This window comes from Trematomus bernacchii, unplaced genomic scaffold (assembly GCF_902827165.1).
Source record: "Trematomus bernacchii unplaced genomic scaffold, fTreBer1.1, whole genome shotgun sequence".
NCBI lineage: Eukaryota > Metazoa > Chordata > Actinopteri > Perciformes > Nototheniidae > Trematomus > Trematomus bernacchii.
This window is the reverse complement of record NW_022987342.1, coordinates 2,651,040-2,676,721: the sequence shown is the minus strand read 5'-3', so window position 1 is coordinate 2,676,721 and position 25,682 is coordinate 2,651,040.

The following is a 25,682-nucleotide window of genomic DNA, read 5'->3' as shown; positions in this document are numbered from 1 at the left end:
ACCACGCTATTGGTTGGCCTGCGATTTTTGGGCGGGTAATCGTTCATGACAAATACTTTTGAAACACCTCAAAATTCCTGCCTTCTTACCAATCACAGTCACATTGCAGCAGAGAAAGCAAAAGAATAATAGACAGATTAGAAAAGGTTGTGACACTAAAGATGTTATGGATATGAGAAAAACATAAAGATGTGTAGTAAGTGATAGGTTTTAGAATGTAAATGGACAAGAAGCATTTGGTTGAAATGAAAACACAACAAATACAACCCCAAACCCCCATCTCATATTTTCCCCTCTGTATCCTTTCCTTTATGCCAATGTCTGCACAATCCGTTGCGATGCTTCAGAGATTTGACACTTGAAGCGCCCTTCTACACGCATCCAGGAACACACACACTCACATGGCAGATATACAGAACATCAACTTTGTTATGAGGCTATTGTTTTAGAGCCGCTCACCCCAGAAAGCCATCCTGGCAGCATCAGTGTTTATGTTCTTAGAAAGGATTTTACAGCGCATCATATTTCTACACATCTCGGTGGACTCCTCCTATTAGAGGCTGCTTAGGGTTACAGATGAGTGATCACAAATGGAATAGAACGGAACATTGCGAGGTCAACAGGTGTGAATTACGCATGTTTTATTTCTGTATTTCTGCACACACGTTACCAGAATATATCAGGTTACTTACAATGACAAGAGTTCCTTGTCGAATTTGTTCAGTTAGCTCTCTATACATGAATAAGGTCTATTTTTACAAAAGCTTTTATAAATAAGATAGACAGAATGCCTTTTTACAGCTAATTTCAGGCCTAAATACCACTCAAAACACCTCAACACATGACAGCATTCACCCATTTATACTCTGATGGATGACTGAGTATGACCACATCCTAGCAGCTTTTGGAGCAAGTGCTAGCTTTTTTTTTTTGTGAAAAAGAGTTGACTGCACTGCATAGGACACACTGCATTAGGTTTTCCATAGCCTTGAATTGACCTTTCATTAACCAGGGGGATGGTTACCAATGGCAGACAGAAAAGCATAGTGAAAGCAAAGCCTTTAACAATATAATTATATAATCTTATATGATCTCAATGCAGATGGTGTCATTATTCCCTTGGCCACATTGTGTCCACATGTCCATTTTTATTGCAATCATCACCCTGCAGAACTAACAATTGTAAAACCAACATATATTTTCAGAAAACCAGTTCACTGCATTAACCCTTAGATGCACGAGTGACTGGACCCTGCACTCTTCCATAAGTGGGTCAAAAAGGACCCGCATTAGAATAATATGTGTTTTTATGCCATTTTTGTCATTTTGGTTAAGAAAAATCACTTGTATAATATTTAGTATTATATTTTGGTTCACACTAGAAATATTATATATTTAATTTTTTTTAGAATTTTTGAATTTCTTTTACATTTTGAAAAAAACCGTTTGGAACATATTGATGCAAAGATCTCCGCTATTCTGAGACCCTCACAGTATTCCAGTCCCTTTTCAAAACTCATCTCTTCTCCTCTTGTCTATTCATAGCCCACCCCCCATCAATCCATGGCGGTTGATCAAGTTTGATAGTCCTATACCCCCCACCCTAACCTTCCCTTATATTGTTAAGCGATTTTGAGTCCTTGAAAAGCCCTATAAAAATATAATGTATTATTATTATTATTATTATACTGACAGGTATCAGATCTTGCTGTGTAAAATAATCTTCCTGAGAGGTGTCACTTGTGATGTAGTGTGTGGTCTACAGTGAATGTATTCCTGACAGCCACAGGTGATAAGAATCAAAGGTTCCCATAGGATTCCATAGAAAATGCATGCGGGTCATTTTTGACCCACTTATGGAAGCTTGGGGTAGTAATACAAAAACTACAATTTCTTAAAATGTATAACATTTCAAATTAAAATTTGAATGGCATGATATCCAAAACATGTTTTTTGAGGAATAGCTGGAATATGAAATGATAAAAAAATGTAATTACAAAGACACTTCAAGAAAACCACCTCAACAGGTCAAAAAATACCCACTTATGCATCTAAGGGTTAAATTGCTCAACATCTGACAGATATTCTACTTCAAAACACAGTATATCTATTTAAAAATAAAGGATTCAGAATTGACCTTACCTGAAATCATTTTTTGTCAGGCTAAAGTATCATTTATTTTTAAAGTTTAAGAATGAAACACATCAAGTACTGTGACCTTTGCCAAAGCCAGCAGTAGGGCTACTGCAGTTCATCTAAGGCAGATGTTGTAGTTCCATTCTGTGTCCATCGCCTATCAGTCAGTACATTATAAAGTGGCCTTCCTCTTTGGCACCGGTAATGATTCGATGGGTCAAGTATGCTTTGCTGTGCTTGAATCCAAGAGTTACAGAGATGATGGGTGCATCAGTGTTCTTGAGCAGACAGAAGAGTTTTATGATCTAACACTTTTTAAAGCGAACTTTAGAACATGGTTTCTAATGCGACATGTTTTACAGATATAGGAAAGGAGAGTAAAACAGATGTCTAAAGGTAATGTGGAGGATTGAAAGTATTGCGATGTAAACCACATGTTAGATCCAGAACATCCCTCATTCTTTCATTAAGTTGGCCTCGAAGCACCCTAATTAAAACGCATGCCAGGGTCTCTTGCTCGCCTCCTTTCTGCATCGCTGCCAGGCAGTGACACTGTTCATCCTTGTGTTAAGCTGGTACTTGATTTGTCTTAAAATAGATAAAATGACTGTGTTGGCCATTCAAACCTATGTTGTTTGCCAAGACACACTGCTTTAGATGCAGGTTCAAATCGTGAACATAGTTCTATAACTAGTTTAATGCTTCACAGCTTTAAATTAAAGAAATCCTTGCAAGCAGGATTAGCCGTTATACTGCTTTTCCTTTATTGACATGCTGTAGGATAACGGCTCCCGCTGAGTTGATATTTCTGTCCGAAAAAGAGGATTATTTATTTATTTTATTAATGCTCTTCCCACACAAACGTTTGATATTATTCATAAACCCCAGCACATATGTAGAGAATCACCCAGCTAACCTTGAGCCAAATATCCCTCCATCCATTCTTATGAACAGACAGACCTTGAATCGCAAGGTCTAATATGGCAGAGAACAAAAAAACACAATGTGTATGTTAATGTCTATGGTGGAGTAAAGACCACCTACTCAACTAAAGGGAAATATTGCCAGGCTGATGATAATAATAGAACTGTGTAAAAGCATGAGGAGTTCTGTGATTCCAATATCCTCTTAAGAAATATAAGATAATAATAAAAACGCTCCAAATCAATAGTGAAAAGATCTCTTCGAAGCTGAGGAAAAAAAATACTTTTGTGACATTACAGAAGTTATTTAAACATTCAATTAGAGCAGGGGGTCCCAAAGTGGGGTTCGCGAGATGATTACAAATGAAAAATTGAAAATAAAAAAATTATTTAAAAAAGAATGTGTACAATTTCTTTATCAATTAAATCTTTTTGTATTATTAATAATAACGTGTGCATAGACATTTTTCCAATATATTTAATTTCCACCGCAACTTAAGGTAAGAGGTGAATTTCAACAATTTGAATGATATTTACACAACAAACATATTTCAACATGTTATTTCATTTTGAAGAGAATAACTGTAAATGTTGTAAGGGACATTGAAAGAATGAAACAATGTTTTCTATTTTATTGATGTGAATCAGTGCAGTTTTTATGTAATGAAATGTAGAACTGGCTGGCTTGAACATAAATGCATGAAGCCTACTTTATCAACTAAAAAATGTATTGTCTGAACTATTCAGCTGTGTACTTGTATACAATTTCCTCTGAAGTATATTGAACTAGAAGTAAAACGTTGTATGAAAAAAACATGTACTGACTCACAACAATTGAGTAAATGTTCTTCTCACCATTCTTTATTTTAATTTTATTTCTTTCATTTTAGTTCTTGTTGTTAAGATTATTTTCATTAATAAGACATGTACATAGGAGGAGTTTCATGTTCTCAATGTTAGCCCAATAAAAATACAAAAAAAGTTACCTACTTAGGGGCGGGGCTTATACAATTCGCCCGTGAGGCACCTTTCAAGTGGCTGCTAATTATATTCATGCCGCTTGAAAACGCTACAGAACTGATGCATTTATCATAAAGAATAAACAAGTGACAGACAACAACACAACACCAACTGAAGACATGAGTTGTGATGCTGGGAGTTCAGAGTAACTGTTTTTTTTTGGAGCTGACATTGATGCTAGCTAGCACTGGTGTTGACAACTGCCCCCAAAGAAGCAATCAACACACCTGTGCTATGCGCTAAGCTAGCTCTAAGACTGCACCTTCGAGACGGCGAGAGGACAAGTTTTCCAGGCTGGGACAAACTAACACAGGATGTCGCAAGTCCATTAAAGACAGAAATAAAGCATTCAGGCAACTCAAACAACTCCATTCTCAGGAAGCTTTGAATCAGTATAAAAGGGCCCAGGCTATAGTAAGGAGAACAATAAGAACGCAAAAACGCACTTTTTGGAGGCAATATTGCAATAGTATTGGAAGAGAAGTACAGCTTGCAGATGTTTGGGGCATGATTAGGAGAATGGGGGGAATTCGAAGGAATTATGAGTTGCCAGTTTTGAGCAGAGGGGACATAATGGCTGTTACAAACTTAGGAAAGGCGGAATTTCTAGCTCAAACATTTAGGAAAGTTCATAGTTCGGATAACCTTACAGAGGAAGCCAGGCAGTGCAGAAATAATACACTAATGGAAAACCCGAGAATATTGGATAGAGTAGAAGTGTTAGGGGATCAGTTGGACCTGCATTTTAGTATGTTTGAGTTGAGAAGAGCAATTATTAGTGCTCGTCAAACCACTCCTGGGAAAGATGGTGTTTGTTACAAAATGTTGGAACACATGACAGATAACACTCTAGTCATTGTGTTAAGGTTGTTTAATAGGGTGTGGGATTCTGGCCAACTTCCTTCAGTGTGGAAAGAAGCGATAATAATGCCCATCCGAAAGCCAGGGAAAGACCCTTCAGATCCATCTAGCTACAGACCTATTGCCCTGACATCTCATTTATGTAAAATTATGGAAAGAATGGTTACAGAAAGGTTAACATATATCTTAGAAAGTAAAGCTCTGTTGTCCCCATATCAAAGTGGGTTCCGTAGGGGTCGGAATACAATGGATTCTATATTGTGCTTAGAATCAGACATCAGGAAAGCACAGACCAACAAGGAAGTAGTGATTGCAGTCTTCTTTGATATTGAAAAGGCTTATGACATGCTCTGGAAGGAAGGACTACTAATCAAGTTAAAATCATTGGGAATTGGTGGTAAAGCATATAATTGGGTTATGAATTTTTTACTGGACAGGAAAATACAAGTAAGAGTAGGTGCAGAGTATTCAAGTGTTTATGCTGTGGAGAATGGTACTCCGCAAGGTAGTGTATGTAGTCCGTTGCTGTTCAATATAATGATACATGACATTTTTAATCAAGTTCATCCAAGTGTGGGAAAATCTTTGTATGCAGATGATGGGGCATTGTGGGCAAAAGGTCGCAATGTAGCACATGTTGGAAAGAAAATACAAGCTGCAATAGTTGAAGTGGAGAAATGGACAAATAAATGGGGATTCAAACTGTCAGTAGCTAAAACGCAGGTCATTTGTTTTACAAAACGGCATAAAATTGCTCCTATATCGTTAAAATTGTATGACCTCTTGAACAGGTTAATACAATAAGATTTCTTGGTGTTTGGTTTGACGGAAAGCTAACATGGAGCAATCATATAGGAAAAGTTCAAAATAAATGTAAAAAGGTCAACAATGTACTTCGGTGTTTGGCGGGACAGGAGTGGGGAGCGAGTAGATCATCAATTCTGAATATATATTGGGCACTCATGAGACCTGTAGTAGATTATGGGTGTATAGCGTTCATGGCAGCAGCAGAATCAAACCTTAAAAAACTGGATGTCCTACAAGCTCAGGCCCTGAGAATTTGTAGTGGAGCTTTTAAAACATCTCCAGTATCAGCAATACAGGTGGAAATGGGAGAAATGCCTTTAAGGATAAGAAGAGTTAAGTTAATGTTGGCATACTGGGTAAACCTTCAGGGGCATTGTGATAGTCATCCTGCGAAAAGTATTTTGAAAGACTGCTGGGAGCACAATGAGTCACATTTAACCTCTTAAGCCCTGAGCCTGTTTTTCAGGTCTCAGGCTCGAAAATGACATTCCCAGAACAAATGACCATATCTTCCCTTCTAAAAGGGTTAAATTAATAATCTTTTTTCTCAAAGTAATGATAAACCTGTGAGTTGGATGTAGAAAAGTCAGAATCAATATAGATGTTTTTTATTTTAAAGAAAATTCAGATTTTACATAGTAAAAAACTGTAAATTATAGTGTCTGTCCAAAAATTATTTTTTACTTATAGTGAAAACTACCCTTGGATGATGGGTTAGTAGACTAAAAGCTTTAGGAATCCAAAGTACAACTTATAATAAGTACTCTGTATCAAGATTGATGCAAAACAAGTGAAATTTGACCTTTTTAGAGAGATTTAGCCAAAAGAAACCCTTCTGGGGTCATTTGGGTGGATTTGACCTATCTCTGGCCCCCCTTGCTCGATTTTGATGAATGAAATCTCTTTATAACCGCTAGAGCCAATGGAATCGAGGGAAAGTTATATACACACCAAAACGTTAACAAATAAGGAGTGAGAGTGACGCGTTACCAAAATTGGAAATTGTAGTGAACCCTTCTGCCGCTGAAAAAGGCCCTAAACAACACCTGAGGCCTGTACTACGAAGCTGGTTCAACCTAACCTGGATATGTTTGAGTTAGCCGGTTGGCCCAATCCAAAACATACGCGCTGGCGCTAAACTGTACTACGACGCTGGTTATCAAGTGGATCGCTCAAGCCAGCCGTGTCCTATCTAGTTAGGTGCGCGTTCACATGAAAGGGGTGGTATTTGGAGCATTCGACCAATCTCAAACACGGACAAGCGTACTGACAGCGCAGCGTCATACTTCCTGAATGAAAAGTGAACTTTAATATTAGTCAAATATGAAGAAGTTAAACTTTAAACATCCATGACTTAAACACTTTATCCAGGATAAAAGCCACATAGCTGCACCTGCAAGGTGAATACAGCTGGTAAAAGAAAAAGTGTTTGAATGCGTACATTAACAGGTTTATGAAATCACTGCCCCGTCCAAGACACGAGTGGATCTGACTTTAATTAGGAGAATTTGACTCGAGTGTTTCGTCAACTTAATGTGTTGCTTAAAATAATACTTCTGCATACAGTATGTGACACTGTGAGTGTTGCACGGCCAGATACGGCTCAAGAGCTGACTCAAATAAGGAAATATATGATACATTATGATGTGATATGATATGAATGATAATGGGACACATCGACGTCTGCACTCACAGTGCCGCGGACTGTACTTAATGTTACTCTGATCCGGTTACTTATGTTGTGGCAGATATTTAAGTAAGCTTTCTTAACGCTAATATTATAATAGTCAGATTGCTCTGAAGATGGGAGGGGATATTCTATTAATTTTCACGTTCACACAGTCAGTTGATTTTGGCCGGCCGTCTTTCCTGCAACGGCAGTTTTTCTGTATTTCCTCTATCCTGTAATATGAATTGATCGCTTTAAACTCCACACACGGAGCTCTGATTGGTCAGCAAGCGGTGCTTTCACTGAGTTGATCTCTTAGCCTGCCACCTAACCTGCTCCGGAGCAGGTTTGCCGCTCAGCATAAGTTACCATGGAAATCTAGCCTGCTAAAAAGAGAACCAGCGTCGTAGGACCGGAAAGCCCGAGATTTCCCTGAAGTTAGCCGGCTAAGCGAAAATCCAGCTTCGTAGTACAGGCCTCTGGTTCAAGGTAAGACAGCTCGCTTTTCTTTATGTTTATTGCTGGTTTAATGAGCACTGTAACCGTTTTGTCAGGCTGTCTATGGCTTTGCTAATTGGCTCTGCCTCTGGTGGTCTGGATGTACACAGTTTGTGACTGGCAGTTGCCTGTTAGGAGTGATTCAGAGGTGGCAAAGAGCACACTGATTGATTTGGATGGAAAATACTGCAAAAATAGATGGGAGAGAAGGTCACCAGATGTTTTGATGGTGGACGAGTTGCTGTCTTCTTGGATCCTGGCCAGAGGAAGATACAATATGAGTGAATTGTTGCCTACAATGCATCCATCCAATATTGTCCAATATGTGTCTTTTTGTTGTTGTTGTGGCATACATTTTATTGAGCAAGAACATTTTACATTATCTGCACATGCGTGTTGAACCCACTGTGTTCTAAATATGTGCCTCAATTCTTCACCTTCCAATGTATTTCTTAGTTGCTCTCATGGGCGGCGCCAGGATTTCTTTGCTGCAGTAGCTTAGCAGTTGCTATATGACAGCACGGCGTTGCTAGTTAATTTTCAAAATAAATAAACAAACAATACCAGTGGGCCAAGCACGAGCCTGTTCATATTGTAGCGTTCACCGCTATTCAAGATCACAGATCACGAGCCTTCAATGTCGAAAACGTTCTCTTTATTTTATGGTATTGACGGCCACAGCTACGCCTTACAGAGCCAATCAATAGTATAACACTCATTATGACTTTTCCCCACACTCGAACACAACTCCTACCGTCTCGTACTCCCTACACACACACCGGAAAACGCACACACACACCTGGAAGGGGCGGTCTCTCCCTAACTCCCGCCAACAACATTGCCTAAATAACTTTACAAATGTACTAAACTGTGCACATCTGATAACTGAAATAACTATTAACTTGGACACGCTACAATATTATCATTAATATAACCATTACACCCTAAGCGTACACAATAGCGATCGTTCACTGTTTCAACTGGCATGCTGTGGCATTTAACCTCATCACCACACCGCAAACACACACACACACACACACACACCTACACACCTACACACACACACACACACACACACCACACACACACACACACACACACACACACACACACACACACACACACACACACACACACACACACACACACACACACACACACACACGGATCGCGGCCGTTTACGCTTAAGCTTGAGACAGATGACTTGAAAGGACTTGTCTGTTTAAAATTAAATATTTGCATTTGTTTTTGTAGTGAGATATTACGTTTAGTTTTTTCGAAAAACGTGATTGGGTGATTATAGCGCCATGCGCGCAAACCTGGCAACCCACTAGACGGCAGGAGCGTCAGTTAACATGGCAGCGGCTAGCGTTACTCCAAAAATAGTGAAGTTTGGATTCAAGGATTATGTTGTCAATGACGATAATAAGAAGAGAACAGCGGTATGCAGGGTCTGCAGCATAAAGATCAGTGACACGACCACCACAACATCCAACTTCATTCGTCACTACAAAAAAAAACCCACAGAGAAAGGTGCGTGAATGTGTTGTGTTAGCTAGAAAGCTAAAGTTAAGTTTAAGCTACGTTAGACTTGGTTTCAAATCGATTAAGCATTGCAAAGAGAAGACAAAACGGTAAATGAACACTAGAACCGCCAAGGGATTCATTTTGACTAACCCTGATACTGACGGGCTGTCAGGAGAGGGAGAGAGAGGAAAAGAGATGCCTCGTTTATTTCCCCTGTGTTATTATCAGAAGTTACTGTAAACTTTTGAATAATGTAGTTCATCTACTTTTAGTAGTTTGTTTAAATGTTTTAATTATGTTGTTTTTGTTTGTAGAAGTGCATCATTCTTTGATTTATTGTAAAATGAATCTGAACTTTTTTATCTGTTATGATGATAAACTGAAGCAATTTCTAAATTAACCCAATTAACTGAGTTTTAAATCGTCCTACTTAGTTTATAAGGAAATTATGAAGAGGAACAAATTAAATGATTTGAAAATGATATCTATGTAGGTGCTGATGCTGTTGGCGGTTCTAGTGTTAACAGAAATTTAAATTAAATATGTGTAATGGCAAATGCCATATACGATTTTCTTACCTGGAATTCTGCCTTTTTGACTGAGTCATAGCTATATTGTCTGCAGTTCTAGGTTTAATATTAATCGAATATGATTGTCATCGGTCTAAATTAGATTTCAAATGATTAACTGTGTATGTAATGAAGATCATAGTGTGGGTTAAATCCATTTTCATAACCACTGTCTTTTAACTGATTTAAATGTGGAAACTGGGCTTATTCATCAGAATTTCGTATGACTTGACTTGACTTGACCTGAGCAATGACTTGACTTGACTTGCTTGACTCTCACCACAGTGACTTGAGACTTGCTTGATACTTGTAGGTCAAGACTTGAGACTTGCTCATGACTTGCACATGTAGGACTTACTCCCACCTCTGGTTGGTTTACGCTGACTTGTGAGAAATCTTTCCATTTTCGATCTGTGTTCACATACTGAGAATTATAACAACATAACGGAGCGTCCACACAGCAGCGTTAAAAACATCTTGGAGGTGGGTGTATCTGAAGCTTGGGGATTTTTTGCGAGCAACGCGACCAACAACCAATCACATGAATCTCCCGCCCCCGACATACGAAGCAAAAAAGCCCGAAGTAAACTGGATATAAACTCCCCAAACAGGCGAAAACCTACCACTGTCTCTGCCACCTCCCTCCATGCCTGGCTCCTCCGGTTTGTATCCCGGTAGGTAAAGACTGGTCATAAAGCACCGGGTGATTCCCTACCGCTAATTTCTCCTCCATTTTTTGGAATATGAGGAATGAGCTGCGGTATGTCTCTCCCAGCATACACGCGGTTTGATTGGCTAGCGCTTGTACTGTCAGATTTGCATAAACGGGATTTGATTGGCTGACGCTTCCACCTCAGCTTCAAAAGTTGAACATTGCTCAACTTTTGAGCCTGGGATGCCTAGAGATCTCCACTCTGCTTCCCACAATGCAGTTCGGCGAAAAGTGAGGCAAAGTGACGTCACCCCATTCAAAGTGAATGGGCAGAAGCGTTGGAAGATTTTTTTTAGCGCTGCTGTGTGGACGGGCCGTAGCCAAGTAACAGTTCGCGCTTTAACTTACAATGACCCCTGATAGATCTCGCGAGAATGTGTATAAATATATATAGATACATTTTCATAACAAAACAATGGGGTTGCTAAGCTGTTGCTAGGCCAATTGTTGGAGTCGCTATAGTAACTCCAAGCTACCCCCTGGCGCCGCCCCTGGTTGCTCTGTTAGACAATCTTGATTGTATTGGATTATTATTATAAATTATAAGCATTTTAAATCTGAAAACTGGCTTTTTAGACGGGTAAAACACATATTACCTCGCTTGTCACGACACAATATTATACAATGCTATAGTTCCTTGTATATCATTTGAATTCCATAAAGAGGCCTGCGAATCGAATGTACAAACGCTTGGTTGCAAATTTCGACAAATGTTTGAGATTTTCCAAATAATGGCGCATTTTATAGACAATTCTAGATATATTTCACTTTGCAACGATGATATTAGATTATCATCATAAAATTAAAGTGTTAGATCTTCTAATATGGTGACACAAATGAGCTCTAGGAATTTCAAAATAAATCTTAAAGATGATATTAGATGTTTTATTTATTTGCACTGATGCTATTATATCAAGATAATTAAATCGACTAGTAAAAGTGTAAACAAAATTCTGAAATGGTGACCGTATGCTCTTGACATTTCAAAATAAAGGTTCATCTTTAAGATGAGATGACGAAAGGTGTTTTGACTTTGCACCGATGATATTCGACCATTGTCATTGAAGCGACTGGTAAAAATGTTACATATTCAGAAAGAGATCTGTTTATTTTCTCCAAGTGACTGGATAAAGATGTATGTCCGCTGTGAACTCCACTTGAACATTGCTCTTGATACGGGCAGATAACCACTGCACCCTACAGGGACTGTATCCCTTTGTGAATAGAGATAACTAAAGACATTGCCCTAGATGTTCACCAAAGAAGACAGACATCAGTAATTCAAGTGTAAGGGTGAGCGTGTGATCTCTGGCTGAAGGTCGCCTGTCTGTCATCTCTATGAGCACCCATGGGTCTCAGAGATGTCTACCTCAAAGCTGCCATACATACATTCACTGATGGCCATTTCCTTTTTTCTCCTGCTGCACATTTGAATCTTTCATCCTCTCTTTCTTTTCTCCTTTTCCCCCTTTATGGTAATAAGGCCCAGCCATGCTCTTTCTATCTGTTCATCTCTCCCTCACCCTCACACACCCTGACCATTTCACCTGATCCCATAAGCACAGTTTTCTCTTGATCTTACCCCTCCGGCTACACATTACTTATCATCCTCCTTGCGCCCTCTCCTCTCAGCCCATCCTCCCTTTCTCATGCTCTCTTCAACCCGTCACCTAATTTCTTTGTACTTAACAAAAAATAGTTTCATTTCAATACAAACACGTCTGGGCTACAGTCTCCACTGCCTGCCTCTCTTTCCTCTCCCTCTCCATGCTTGGGGCCCCCTGCGGTGACATCATTTAATATTCCTGGTGTCATAGTAAAGAGAGAGGAGGCTGTGGTTGTCAGCGGGACCACATTGATTTAGCGCCGGCATCACAGAGGGAGCATCTCTCTTTATTTTATTAGTAGGTTACGGTCAATCTGGCGCAGTGACAGGGAGGTGGGGCAGCACCGCTCAAATAAACAGCTGGAAGGCAGGAGTGAATGTAGCAGAATGTACTGTCTTGTACAGCAAAAGTAGGCAGGCTGCATTTGTGGGGAAGTCTTTTAGGAGATACTTTGTGTATGCTGTCATTCTAGCAGCTTTTCCTCATTTCTAATTACTCAGCGTCTGCTGTCCATGCAGTCATTAACAAGAAGCAAGCTTAATGTCTGTTAAGCAAAAATGTATGCGCTTGACAACAGTTAGGCACTGCTTGATGATAACTGGCGTTTGTGGTTTGGTTGCAGTAGGTTTGGTTTGAGAGTGTATTTCTTTGCTATGTAATTACCGGTGACTCCTACCTGCCCTCCGACCCGTGAAAAATCAATATTTTCATTTGCTGGGTGATATTTGAGCTGGTGTTCAGACATGCAGCAGACATGGCAGGTACAAGTGTTATACATCTTTCTATGTGTGTGAATGTAAAGCTACAACAATGCAGGTGGGAAACCGGGAGCAACAAAGCTTGCGCTGGTGACAAAGAGCGCTAGCATGACCACGGTGACGATACCGCTACACTTGCAAGCATAAAGCATGTTTTGTTTAAATAACATATACGTTTTTAATGCAAACATAATTGAGAAAGATTTCATGCATACATTTCTTTACAGTATGTAGGCTGAACAGTGCACTTTTTTCTGACAATAAGAGTCCTTGTATTAGACCTTGGGTGTGTCGTTTCAATTTTGCTTCTGTTATTAGGTTTTCAGGTCGAATCATACTTTGTGCCAAGGCTGCACCGTATACCATAGTTTGCATCGGCAGAACTAAATTGCACTTTAAAGTAAAAGTGAATTAATTTACATTCTGTCTGTATGCATTATTCGTCAGATACATGTGTTTATGTTTATGGCAAATCTAGCCAATCAGACGGAACCCTCGCTGTTAGGTAATGTCTGATTGGTCATGTATTACTAGTATTGCCATAGTTTTCTTCTTGGGAAAAGGAGGAAAAGGGTGAAGTCACATTGATGAGGGGAGAGACAAATCTTCCACCTGTTTAGTGTTCTGGAACTGGACATGACATTTCATATTCAAACTTATTCTGCTCTTTTCGTTTCATAGCCCTTTGCCTTTGTGCAAGCACAAGTATGATCCCTTTCGGTCAATTGCAATCATTAGTTTACCTAAACATTAGTATGTGGTTATGTGTGCTATTTCTAGGAATACATTTGCTCCTGTATTTGCCTGCCTGCTGACTCTAGTAGGTGCTTTTCTTGCTGATTGCTGTCAGTCAATCAGAAGTGATTTGCTATTTGCTATTTGCTATAAAGTACCTATTACTAACCTGAACATAGCATTACTTGTGCTGAAATGACTTCTCTTGCACTGAGTAATACACAATTATTATTTTTTAGCAATATGACTACTCATTGCATTTGTCAACTCCAGGCATAGAATAGTATTGTTCTCATGTTCTCTCACTATATATGTTCCACTTCAATATGAATAATGAATGATTGGCTAACCCTACTTTTCTAGAGGCTGGCTTATTGAAATAATGGTTTAAAAAAAATGTGATTTGAAAGTGTGACATTTGTAACTCCTGAGAATTGAATGATTTCAAGCTAACGTTATTCTAATAAGGTGTGAGAGGTTAAAGTTTAGGGGATCATTTTGCTGTTGCCAATTAGCCAAACCAGACAAAAGTCATGGCTCTTTGCTATTTACATGTCGGTGTCTTTATTCGTGCCAACTGCAGTTTTGTCTTCTTGATTTTCATCAGTGTGGCGATTCTTTCTGTAGATAAATAATACAGCCAACTACATATGGTAGTGCAAAGGAGTTTCAAGATGTTAAGCTCATTTTTGTGTAGTTCTGGAATGTAATCATAGACATTTTGTAATTTACACCTCAACTACAATAATCCAGCCAGATGGGAGTAATGGGATTCTGATATTGGACAGTAAAATCACTTTCACTTTTCACTAAAATGGTTGCAACATGTCTTCATGGTAAAGCTTACTTTCTCTGTAATAGCCTAAAGTGTGTTAATGACAACAGTTGAATTGTCTGATGGCAAAAAAAAAAAAACGAATAACGAAATTGAAACCCGAATAGTACTCCAACGAACGAATATTCGGATATTCGGGTACAGCCCTAATGGCCTGTCAGAATCACAAAATACAGAAATACCTCAGACAAAAGGGGGATTCAAAAAAAGATCCATTTCCAAATTGATCATCTGGTCAAGAAATTTAAATTCTTTAATCTCCCTCCTAATCTGATTACAACGAAAGCGGAACACCTACAAAGCCCTCGGAAGACATAGCAGGACTTCAAGGTTTTGCTTGGACAGTGTCAATATATTGACGTCCATTGTGTGAACGATTCTCTGGAGGATGTCGGTACGGATTCAAGGGTACAGCAGGTGATTGAATATGTCACGGAGCATTCGATTTCATGTGTATTTGTGTCAAACGACTGTGGAGGGATCGATCCACGTGCAACATGATGTATGCGTGTATCATGTGATGAGGTACGGGGCCAAGGTTTTAGGCTGTGAGCTCTGTAATTCATTATGGCTGTGTGAGCGTTTGTGTGTGGGTGTGTGTCTGTGTGTGTGTTTGAGTGCGAGACTGTTTGTGTGATTCATAAGATGAAACCCGCCCGGCTATGAGGGAACTCATTAGACTCCTGTCGTCTCGCCTCCCGGTAGGAAAAATACCTGGCATCTGGGAGTTTATATTCCCTCTTCTTTACAACTCCCTCTCTCTCCTCCGCTCTTTATTTCTTCCACACACTGTACCACAAAATCCAAGAGCAATCACCAATCAATCTTGTACCCCACGCCGGCCCTCTCTCTGCTGCTAACCACCTCCCGCCTTCTGTTTTTCTTTCGCCGCACTCTCGGCCTCCTCTTCAGCACCATTCAAAAACATCCTCTTGTCCTGCTTTTGTATTGTATCCCATTAAGCCTCATCCTTCTGTAATCATGTCATGCGTGCATTCTCCCCGTCCGCCTTACTTCTGCCGAATCATCCGTCGCACTTCTGGATTGTCTCCTCCACACTTACAGTCTGCTTTTCTAAAACTCCAGAGTGATTGCTTGACACGGATGATTGTATGACTCCGACACCCTTTTCCCGCCTGTTCTCCTTTCACCTACCCTGTACCTATAATTTTTGTTTGTCGCCATGGAGATCTCGTCTGCTTGTGCACTCATGTCGCAGGTGTAGAGCCGGTGAAACAAATGAGGGGCATTTTCCTGACAAATCTCACGTGAAAGTGAGCAAAAGGATGGAGGGCATGGGAGACAGTCACTTACTCTAGATCCATGAAATGCACTTGTGGAACATGGGTACAAGTTCTCCCCCAGAGAGGACTTATTTTTGGAAATACATTTCTCTGATGGTATTGAATCTTTTTTTTAAAAGGGCTGAATGTGGGACACAAGTTATTTGACATCGACCAATCAGAACCACAGTACAACATTTCTTATTTGAATAATCGGTCATTTCAGAGACTGTCCTTCCAAGAGAAAATAACTGTAACGGTCATTTCAGGAACAGTTTGACTCTAGGTTATAGTGGCAAAGCCCCCACACTACAGATGGATATTAAGTAGTGTAGCATTGTTCTAGATCTAAAAAGTCTACAGAGAGAAGATGTTGAGATGGTTGAATTGGTGATGGACATTTACCTTTTACCTAGTCTTTTACTAGTATTTAACTGAAATACATTGAAAAAAAACCTGTAAAGTATTTAACAACCACCAACTATTGGTACTTTTCCTGTAATTGACCTCAATGATTAACTAATTACCACACTTGTTAATTTTCTGTCGATCGACTAATTGTTCCAACAGTATTTAATTGCAAATTAGCTTTGACACTAATGAGGTCACCACTGAAGCTAGATGTGCTGTGCGTCTCATCTTCATGGCTCGTCCCGCTCTCTGTCTGGCTCAATTTTCCCTACCCTTTCCCCTCCCTTCACCCCTCTGCTCCCCCAGTTTCTCACCACCCCCCCCCCACCCCCCTTTGCTCCTCAGTGCCCTCTCTTTAGCTGCTGCGATCCACAGGGTAATGGTGCTTGTCGTCTGGAGTCTGTTCCATCAATATGTGGCTCCTCTGTCTGGCCCAGATGGGTCAGCCTGGGTTTGCACTCTCCTGTCCACTCAGCCTTACTCTTTCACAGCCCCCCCCCCCCCCCCAAATAATCATCACCTTTCCTCACTCTGAACTTTCCTAATACTGTCCAGAACCAACAAACAAACACTGTAGCATCGGAAAATCGGTAGTACAAAACTCTGAAACACTTTTTGTGAAGACTTTCCTTATGCCCTTTTCCTTTATAATGGAAATATCAAAATCCCTGAAGATATCGCATCAAACAAAGAATCCTGTGGTATGTCTACAGACTCCGGAACCCACAATGAGACCTTTTATTGCCGTGAAGTAATCACCTGCAAGCCACACAGGGAGAGGAATAAAGCATGCCAGGCACAAAGGGAGAACTCATAACCATTAAAGTCAGTACAGTAATTGAATGAAAGGTGGGCTGCTGTTTTAGTGGCTTGGGGGCAGGCATGTGTCCTAACAAGATGGCAGGATGCAAGGCGTTTTTGGTTGGTACAGTAGGCGTTGCATCATTAGACTTTAAGAGCTGATTCAGTGTTTGGATCGGGCTTAGTCAAATGTGAAATGGCAAAAGAAGGAGCGCTATCGTTACGGCGGGTAATTTCACACAATGATGGATTGACAGAAAGCGCCGTTTACGTTCATCGCCGCATCCTCTAGTGTGTGTGTGTGTGTGTTTGACTTTGGTTATTTGTGCACTGATGTGGCTCGGTGTGTAGGTGAGAACACTCCGCCAGGCATTTCTATCAGCTGATGCGTTCTTATCTTTCGCAGCCCACATAAACACAATCAGTATGCAAGAAAGGATATTTTTCGGCAGTAAAGGGGCCGTTATAAAATAGGGAAGATCTGTGTGCGTGCCCGAGCATATGTGTTTGTGTGCATTTCTCTGCATGGGCCTAGAGAGCAGGTTGTCAGCCCCCATGGCATATGGTGTGCACCCAGGTGATGAGCCAGTCTCCAGTACAGGCCTGTTTTTATGTGCATATGTGCGCACCTCTTTCACTCTGATGACCATCTGTGCCCCCGCTCTTCAAAGCGGCCCTTTCTGCCCAGCCCCATAGACAAATGAATTATTAAACTGCTTTTGCAGGTGACACCCTGGCCATTTGTTACCTCCTCTCTGGCAGGACTTGAGGAAACAATCACTCAGCTACATCTGCACCCTCCCACCTGATTCCCCAACGTCCCGCTTTCCCCCTCTCTGGTCCACTTTCCCCGTTCTCATGTTCCTCTTGTAACTGGAGCACTCCTTCACCACCATTGTCCGCTCTTTCCATGTCTCTATGTCCTTATTACCCCATTGCTTTGCCTCTTAAACGACTATATGCTTAATTTGGTCTCTCACTTTCTTTCTATTCCTCTATCCTCTCGCACTCTCTGTCCGTCTCTTTCTCACTGTCGCTCTCCTTCTCTTTCTGTCCAAAAAAAGTCAATCTCTCTCCCAGCCCCAGCCTCTGGGACTGCGACCGCTTGAGGAATCCAATAAGGTTGATTAAGTGATGACAGTATAATTACAGCGATGGCACTGGCACAATCAATCTCTTGCTTCCTGAATAGGATAAATGAGCCGACCTGGGTCATCAGCGTATGGGAGATAGCCTAACTACTCAGATGGAGGCTGGGAGACTAAGTGAAAGAACCAAATGTGAAGAAAGTAAGGATTGATCGAGCATTGGCTGCGATATTCCGAATTCTTATAATTATCAGAATCATTATTTTCTTTTTATCCAACTGCAGATGAAATAAATGAATCTATTAAATGTGCTTTTTTGGCTCTGATGCAGCCGGTGTCTCTCTGAAGGAGACTACAGACAATGTCCCGTCCACAGCACTATCTGATTGCTGATGAGTAATAGGCTAATGAAGGCTATGCTTCTGATCAAAGCTGCTTCTTTGAGAAAAGAGAGGTTTGTTTTGAGGCAGCATTTTTTTGCTGAAGTTGCAATACAAACATCACAATCGTCGGCGCTGAAGTTGCAAAAACCACCAATGTTTTTCTGGCAAAGTTTTGCCGTCACAGCAAAAACACAAATAGAAAATCACAAAAATTCAAATAGTTGTTACTGGATATACATAGTGTAATGATTACAAGATCCATGACTCTATGGGTATAAAAATGCAGCACAGCGAAGAAACAGACCTGTTCATACATATAACGTATACCTTCCAATTTGCATTAAAACTAAACTGTTCTCCAGTCTGTTTCTTGTGATATCAAGAAATTATAAAATTACATAATATAAATCTTTCTGACTATTACTGTAAATGTTCTCGACCATTCGTTTGTACAATTGCTACAAAGTAGTATTTGAAAGAAATGAGGGAGTACTTACTGACTCCACAAGTAAGTAGGCAATCTGTAAAAATGTATTCTCTGTGTTCATGCTCTTACATTGTGTTCCATCAAGAAGACTAAACTGGAGTCACTACTGATTCCCATTCATTGTAAATTAAACCTTGAAACCATGCTATTGCTGCTCGCAACTACTTGAAGACTCTAGAGCGTTACACAGTCCATCCTTTCTTTATTTTGTTAAGTTATTTCACAAGTACTAGCTAAAAGGAATTTGGTTGGCATGGATACAGAAAGATTAGCCTCAGGGTATATTTAACTATGACAACCTGTCATTTTGTCGAGGCCTTGTACATCGCAGCAGTCCCTGGAGCATCTCTACTTTTGACCTGGCACGTGCCATGTTTGTTGACAAGTCTGCTAATACCCCAGCTTTACATGTATGCCGGCTGAATCAAGATCCCAAGACTACCTTTTACCACAAGGTGTAAATGTGAAGGCCTGTTATCACATGTGTTTATCCAGATAACCTATCCAGGTTGCAATATGCATGTTAAAACCGGATGTCAATGGGATCATAGTAAAGCACAGAGAGATGTTGGCAAATACAGAAAGCAGCAGGTAGGCAGCTGGGTGAACCCTTTCTTTTTTTATGTCACTGGCATCTGAGTCACTATAGCTAATCCTGCTTGATGAAGGCTCCCCGCTTGCTAACACAGATCGGTGCAGCCCTAATTAACAGCTGCAGATCTCCATCTCCTGAAATGAGATGCACGTTGGTAGAAGAAAAGAGAATTTTCTTCCACGGTTTGATTTCCGGTGAATCTGTTGTGTCCCTTTTTTGTTGATCCCGATGAGATCAGACCGGAAAATATTTTTCTCCCCGTTTGTTGCTGTTTCAGTGTGCGCCGTCCTGTTTTATCTAGTAGCAGGTGGCTTGGCATCTGGTCAACATGCTCATAACCTCAACAAAGCTCATCTCATCACTTCATCTCTCCGGTCCTATGGTCATCATTAGCAAGTGTTTGCAGATATGGTAATCTCGCCTCTGAATTTCATTAATGAACTATAATGATATTTCTTTGTGGCTTACACAGATGGGGAAACCAGAAGCTTTGAACAAGACCAGATATGTTTACCTGGAAGAGGGTACTACATTTAATAATATCAATAATACATTTTAATTGAATTTCTATTTCTATCTATATGCAACACAGAATTCTTCACATTCAAAAATAGAAAGAAAACAGGAAAGGCATTAAGTTAAAAATCAAAAAGTAAACATGAAGTGCTCGACCCATTTGAAGCGACCCATTTAAAATAAGAAAACTAATAAAAATACATTTAAGACAAGATATTTAAAGTCGTAAAAGTTAACTTAAATCAGCTAACGAAAAGCATCATGTGGTACTCTGTGTAAAATATGAATATTTAAAGAAGTGGTGCTAATAAAAGTCTTTAATGTCAGATGTTCTTTTGGGTGTGGTTTTGATGTCCGTATTCATGACTTTACAATACACGCTAAACAACTCCCAACATCAGTGGTGTTTTCAAAAACACTTCATTGATCATCAAAATAATTTGTTTATGGGTTTTACATCTGAATGTCTTCAAAAAGCCATTCATCTGCCACTAAGATTTAATATTAAAATCCATTCTGCACTGTAAAGGGTCAGGTGCTCTGGGTGTTTGACATGGAAGCAGAGGGTGCCTTTCATCTTAAAAGACTTAGGAAAAGAGCCATATTCATGGTCATAACTCATTGAGACTCTCCCACTCCTTTTGAAGGCAAATTAACCACAGTTAAAAGGCCTTTGTCAAAGCCAGACAATCAAAGAATTAATGACAGCTCTGTGAATATTTAAATATCTACAAAGTAACGGGACCCGCCATCTGTTTCACTTTGCGAGATAGTGAATAATGACCGCGGAAACCCATACTTCAACAAGAGGACGATATCGGTACCAACGGGTGATTAACACAGACGATAATATGGCAGAGTGTATCAAAAGATTTATTCAAAAAAAGAGATAGAAATCAGAAAAAAATAACTCATTTTGTGATGTGAGCCTGATATCAAAGCAGCCCCAAACATGAAACATACATATCAGACAATTTGTTTCTGGTCCCGCTATACTTCAACACACACACACGCACGCACGCACATGCACACACACACACATGCACAAACACACAAGTTCAACTCTACACTTAGTCGCTCATCAGATTTCCTGTCTGCGCCACTCCTCATTTTCTCACTGCGCTCCGTCTCCTCTCTCTCTCTCACCGCTCCACCACGCCTTTGAAACGTCTGTCAATATTGACTTTTATTTATTTAATTGACATTGCTCGTGCTGACACCGGGACCTTGCATAAACAATGACGCAACGCTTTGGAAACTCCGTACGATGAGCAGGAAGACGGGAGGGAAATAAAAGGGAGGCAGCGCTCATTCCTCGCTCCTACCATCCTCCCTTGTCAGTCCGTTGGGAGGAGAAGCTTAAGTACTTTGGAGCTGCACTGTCTGTCTTTCACACATCAAACGATTTGTTTTATCCGGTTCATATTCTCCCCTTCAGACCCCGTGCAGGCTGATAGAGCTTTGATGATGAAACGTAGAGGACATCCGTGCATTATATCCGAATTGGCATATACGGAGGTGTGCGTACGCGCAAGTGTAGTTTGTTTTTCGCCCCGCAACAATGTGATTCCAGACGAGCTCCTGCTCAGACAGCATTGCCAACAGCTAACATCATTCTCGCCACCTGTGTCATGCCAGCACTGTAATATTATCATTAAATGAAATTAAAAAGAGGTAATTACTGGAAGAAAATATTTTCTAAATGCAATCTTCAACATGTATTTCAGGTCAAAGGTCAAATTTAACAAAGGGATATCTCCAGAGAGAGGAGTCAGATAATTTGTGTTCTCACCTTTTTTTAAATACAGTTGGCTGGCAAGAAGTTTGCACTTTGAGGTGCACACTTCCTCCCCCGACCCTTGGATACAGAAACAATTATTATGGGGTTGAAAGATGAAAACTAAAGATCTCAATTTTTATCCCACTCATTTCTGAGCATATTTTGAGTTGAAAGTCATGGGAATATTCACTAGAAAACTTGACTTTAACATTATGAATTGTTTTCATCAGTGCCCATATTGTTCAGTTAAATATTCCATTTGTTGAATAAAATGTGATTAATATTTGTAAATTCACAATTGTTTTGTGTTTTTTCTTATTAATGCTTTAAAGACATAAGACATGCCTATTATGTAAGTAAAAGGCAACAGTGTTACTTTAGACCTAGATGGAACTATGAACACTACCATTAGAGGCATGGACATACAGTATCACATATGAATTTTCCCTCACACATAAACTGACACTTTAAAGATACCTGCTGTATGGTACAGTAGACATCTATAGGCTATCCTTGACTAAAGCAAGTATAAGTGAACTAACACTTGTACTATTTGGTCGTTATTGTAAAACTGAGTTTCTCCTTAAAGAATCCTGCAACAGCACCACTTGAAAACCTTGTGTTTACCAAAGATGTGCTCATAAGTTTCATGTAAATAAGTAATTCAGCATGAAATTGACTTATCAGCCTTGCTTCTCTCAGTGCTTATAACGTCACTCTGATGCTTAAGATGTTTGCTTATCACACTTTCACTCAGTGCAATTAGCTCAAGGAACCACGGCTCCGTAATGCTGCTCCCCGCCGCTCGTCTCTGACAGGTCAATGCTGTCGTCAGCTGGGACTGAATGACAAGTGACCTGCCTCACCAAATCAGCAGCACCTTGTTAAGCTTGTTCATGACGGCAATTATGGCTCTGAATTGTTTGTTGGCTCTGCCCGTGTTTCATGTTTATCCGACAGCCTGCTAACTGGCATAGAGATCCGTGATGTGACCAGCTAATGTCCAAACATAGATGTCACTACTAGAGTGTGGCATTTTTCTGACAGAAGGTGGTATGACTCTGACAGTTAGGGCTTCACATCACCCGACTAGCTCTATAAACCTCATTCATGTGACATATATGGATCGTCAAGTTAATCTCTTCAAATTACCCGATGTCTAAACAACAAGTGTGTCGGATGGGTCTTTTCCTTGCATGTTCATGCAACAGATACGCTCTCATTTGAATGTTTTTTGTCCGTTTATGTTTAAAGTTATATGCACTTGATTATCCTTGGCTTAGATTTATGCTGCGCTGTAACGGCCACCTGAAATGTTATCTTGGCAACATACATAACGCAGGTTAATGCCCAATGAAACACCACGACTTTACCAGATTACAATCTTTCTAATGTTTCCTGTCCTCTCTCAAACTTTATTAGAGCCTAAAGGCAATTGATGCACCCTTGATTTTACACTTTTCATGGCACATGACAAAACCAAATCCTAAAACTTATCACAATAAGAAATTGTGTGTGAATAGTGCTTTCACAGACAGGTTAATCACCTCACGTTATACTCGTTAGTATTTTTACATTTATACAAGTAGGATGGACTGGTTTATGCTTTAACTATAAGGCGTTAAAACTGGTTTCAAGCAAATTACCAGAACGTAGCACAAAACTAGTCGGTTATTTTGAAAGGGTTCATTTTGACGACTACAAAAAACTCCAAGTCAGACTGGTATTATTTTAAATTGATAATCTACTTATATTACCAGTAAGTGATTGTTACCGTATTTTCCGGACTATAAGTTGTGTTTTTTTTACCTGTCTGGCTGGTCCTGCGACTTATACTCCGAAGCGACTTGTATATCGAATGTTGTCTGACTGCGTTCAAACTCTGGCCAATAGATAGCACTGTATACAATCGTGACAACTGAAAACTGCTGTACCATCGAAGAAGAAAAAAGTCACGGCAACTGGGAGGATGCGTCACGTAACTTTCCAGGATGTTGTGGGATGGATCGACACAGCATGGGCTTCAGTGACGACCGACACCATCCTCTCGGGATTCAGAAAGGTCTAATCGGAGCTGATTCTGATGGAGAGTCTGAGGACAGCCCGGAGCAGGACATGTTGCTTCATCGACACCTCTGTGTCGCTGTTAAACACTTCCACAGAGTTGGCGGAACTGTTTAACAGTGACACAGAGGATGAAGACTTCAGTGGGTAAATGCGACTTATACACCGGAGCAACTTATATGTTTTTTTTCTCTAAACAACACGTTTTTTGATAAGAGCGACTTATACTCAGGTGAGACTCATAGTCCGGAAAATACGTTAGTGTGTTAGAACAAGTAAAAGTAGTTTTAAAACCTGCTGGCCAATGAAGTTAGCTTCCCACTGGGAGACACTCCAAATATGGAGCAGAGAGAAACATTTGAATCTGACTGACTGGGCAGACACTGGCAATGTTGCTAAATGTCAACATGCAAGAGGCATTTATTTATGACATTTTAGCTAACTGGGTGAAGGTAAGTGGGGCAGAGCAGGGAAAGGCTTGGTCTTCAGCATTTCTTTTGAGGAAGAAATACCTGTTTGCTCTAATATATAACTAAGATTCTTAAGGGAAACGTTGTTTAATATAAGCTTCCGATTGACAATGTATGCATACAAACTATGAGATGGATTAGAGAAGGATGTAATTTCATTTGGTTCAGATGATGGCCCCCTCAACTTCAGTTTGTTGTCACTGGTCTGAATTGTGTTTTAATTGCTCATTGGGTTTTATATAGTCCTTTTCGCTCGTATTCAGTACATGTTGGCTCTTTGGGTGTAACTGAATCCGGGGTCAACACCGAAATTGAAAAACATCTGACAAAGAAGTGTAAAGAAACACACTGTCTGGTGTAAAATGACACAATTAGTGTGGAAAAATCATATGGTGGTGTTGTTAAAATTAGATTGTCTCTCCTGGCGTTCTAAAATATCACAATTTGTTCAATATTTTTCACAGTAATAATACATGCATCAATGTAGTGCTAAAACACATTGTAATGTGTTGTGAAATGACTATTTAAAGCTTCATAGAGCTACAGAATACACTTTCACTTTCTTTCACAGGACGAGTAGAAGTTTTGGTTGAAAATCAGTGGTGTGTGTCTTCAATAATAAGTCTCCTATTTGTGTAAAGATGTGTATAAGAACTGTTTTGCCCTGTATGAACTGAATGTTTTACATTTAAATTTCAACTAAACGGCTATTTCCTTGCTTTCGAATAGTCCTATTTTCCTATTTTCAGACACGGTTATGTTCTGATTCCGATAGTTACTGACGCACAACATAGGCCAGAATGTCCTCAATAAATCTAACGAGAGCATTTCCTTTTTTATGTGCCCCCGTCTCGGATTCTTTGTCAAAGAGCATACTAAGAATCATTGTGACAGCGTTTGGTTTAGACCTGCTCCTGAACCTAGGAACACAATCAATCCCAAGTCCTCCTTCGGGAACAGTTTTTAATCCCGCCGAGGAAATGGCAGCCCGCGTCTGGCACTTGAAATACCAGCTCATACGTCTCAGAGCTATCACTGCATGAGACACTACATCATGACCATGAGTCAGACTCTAACTAAACCTGCATGGCCTGGAGCTACTACATGTGTCACTGCGGCGCGCTGGAAATATCACAGCGCTGTACCC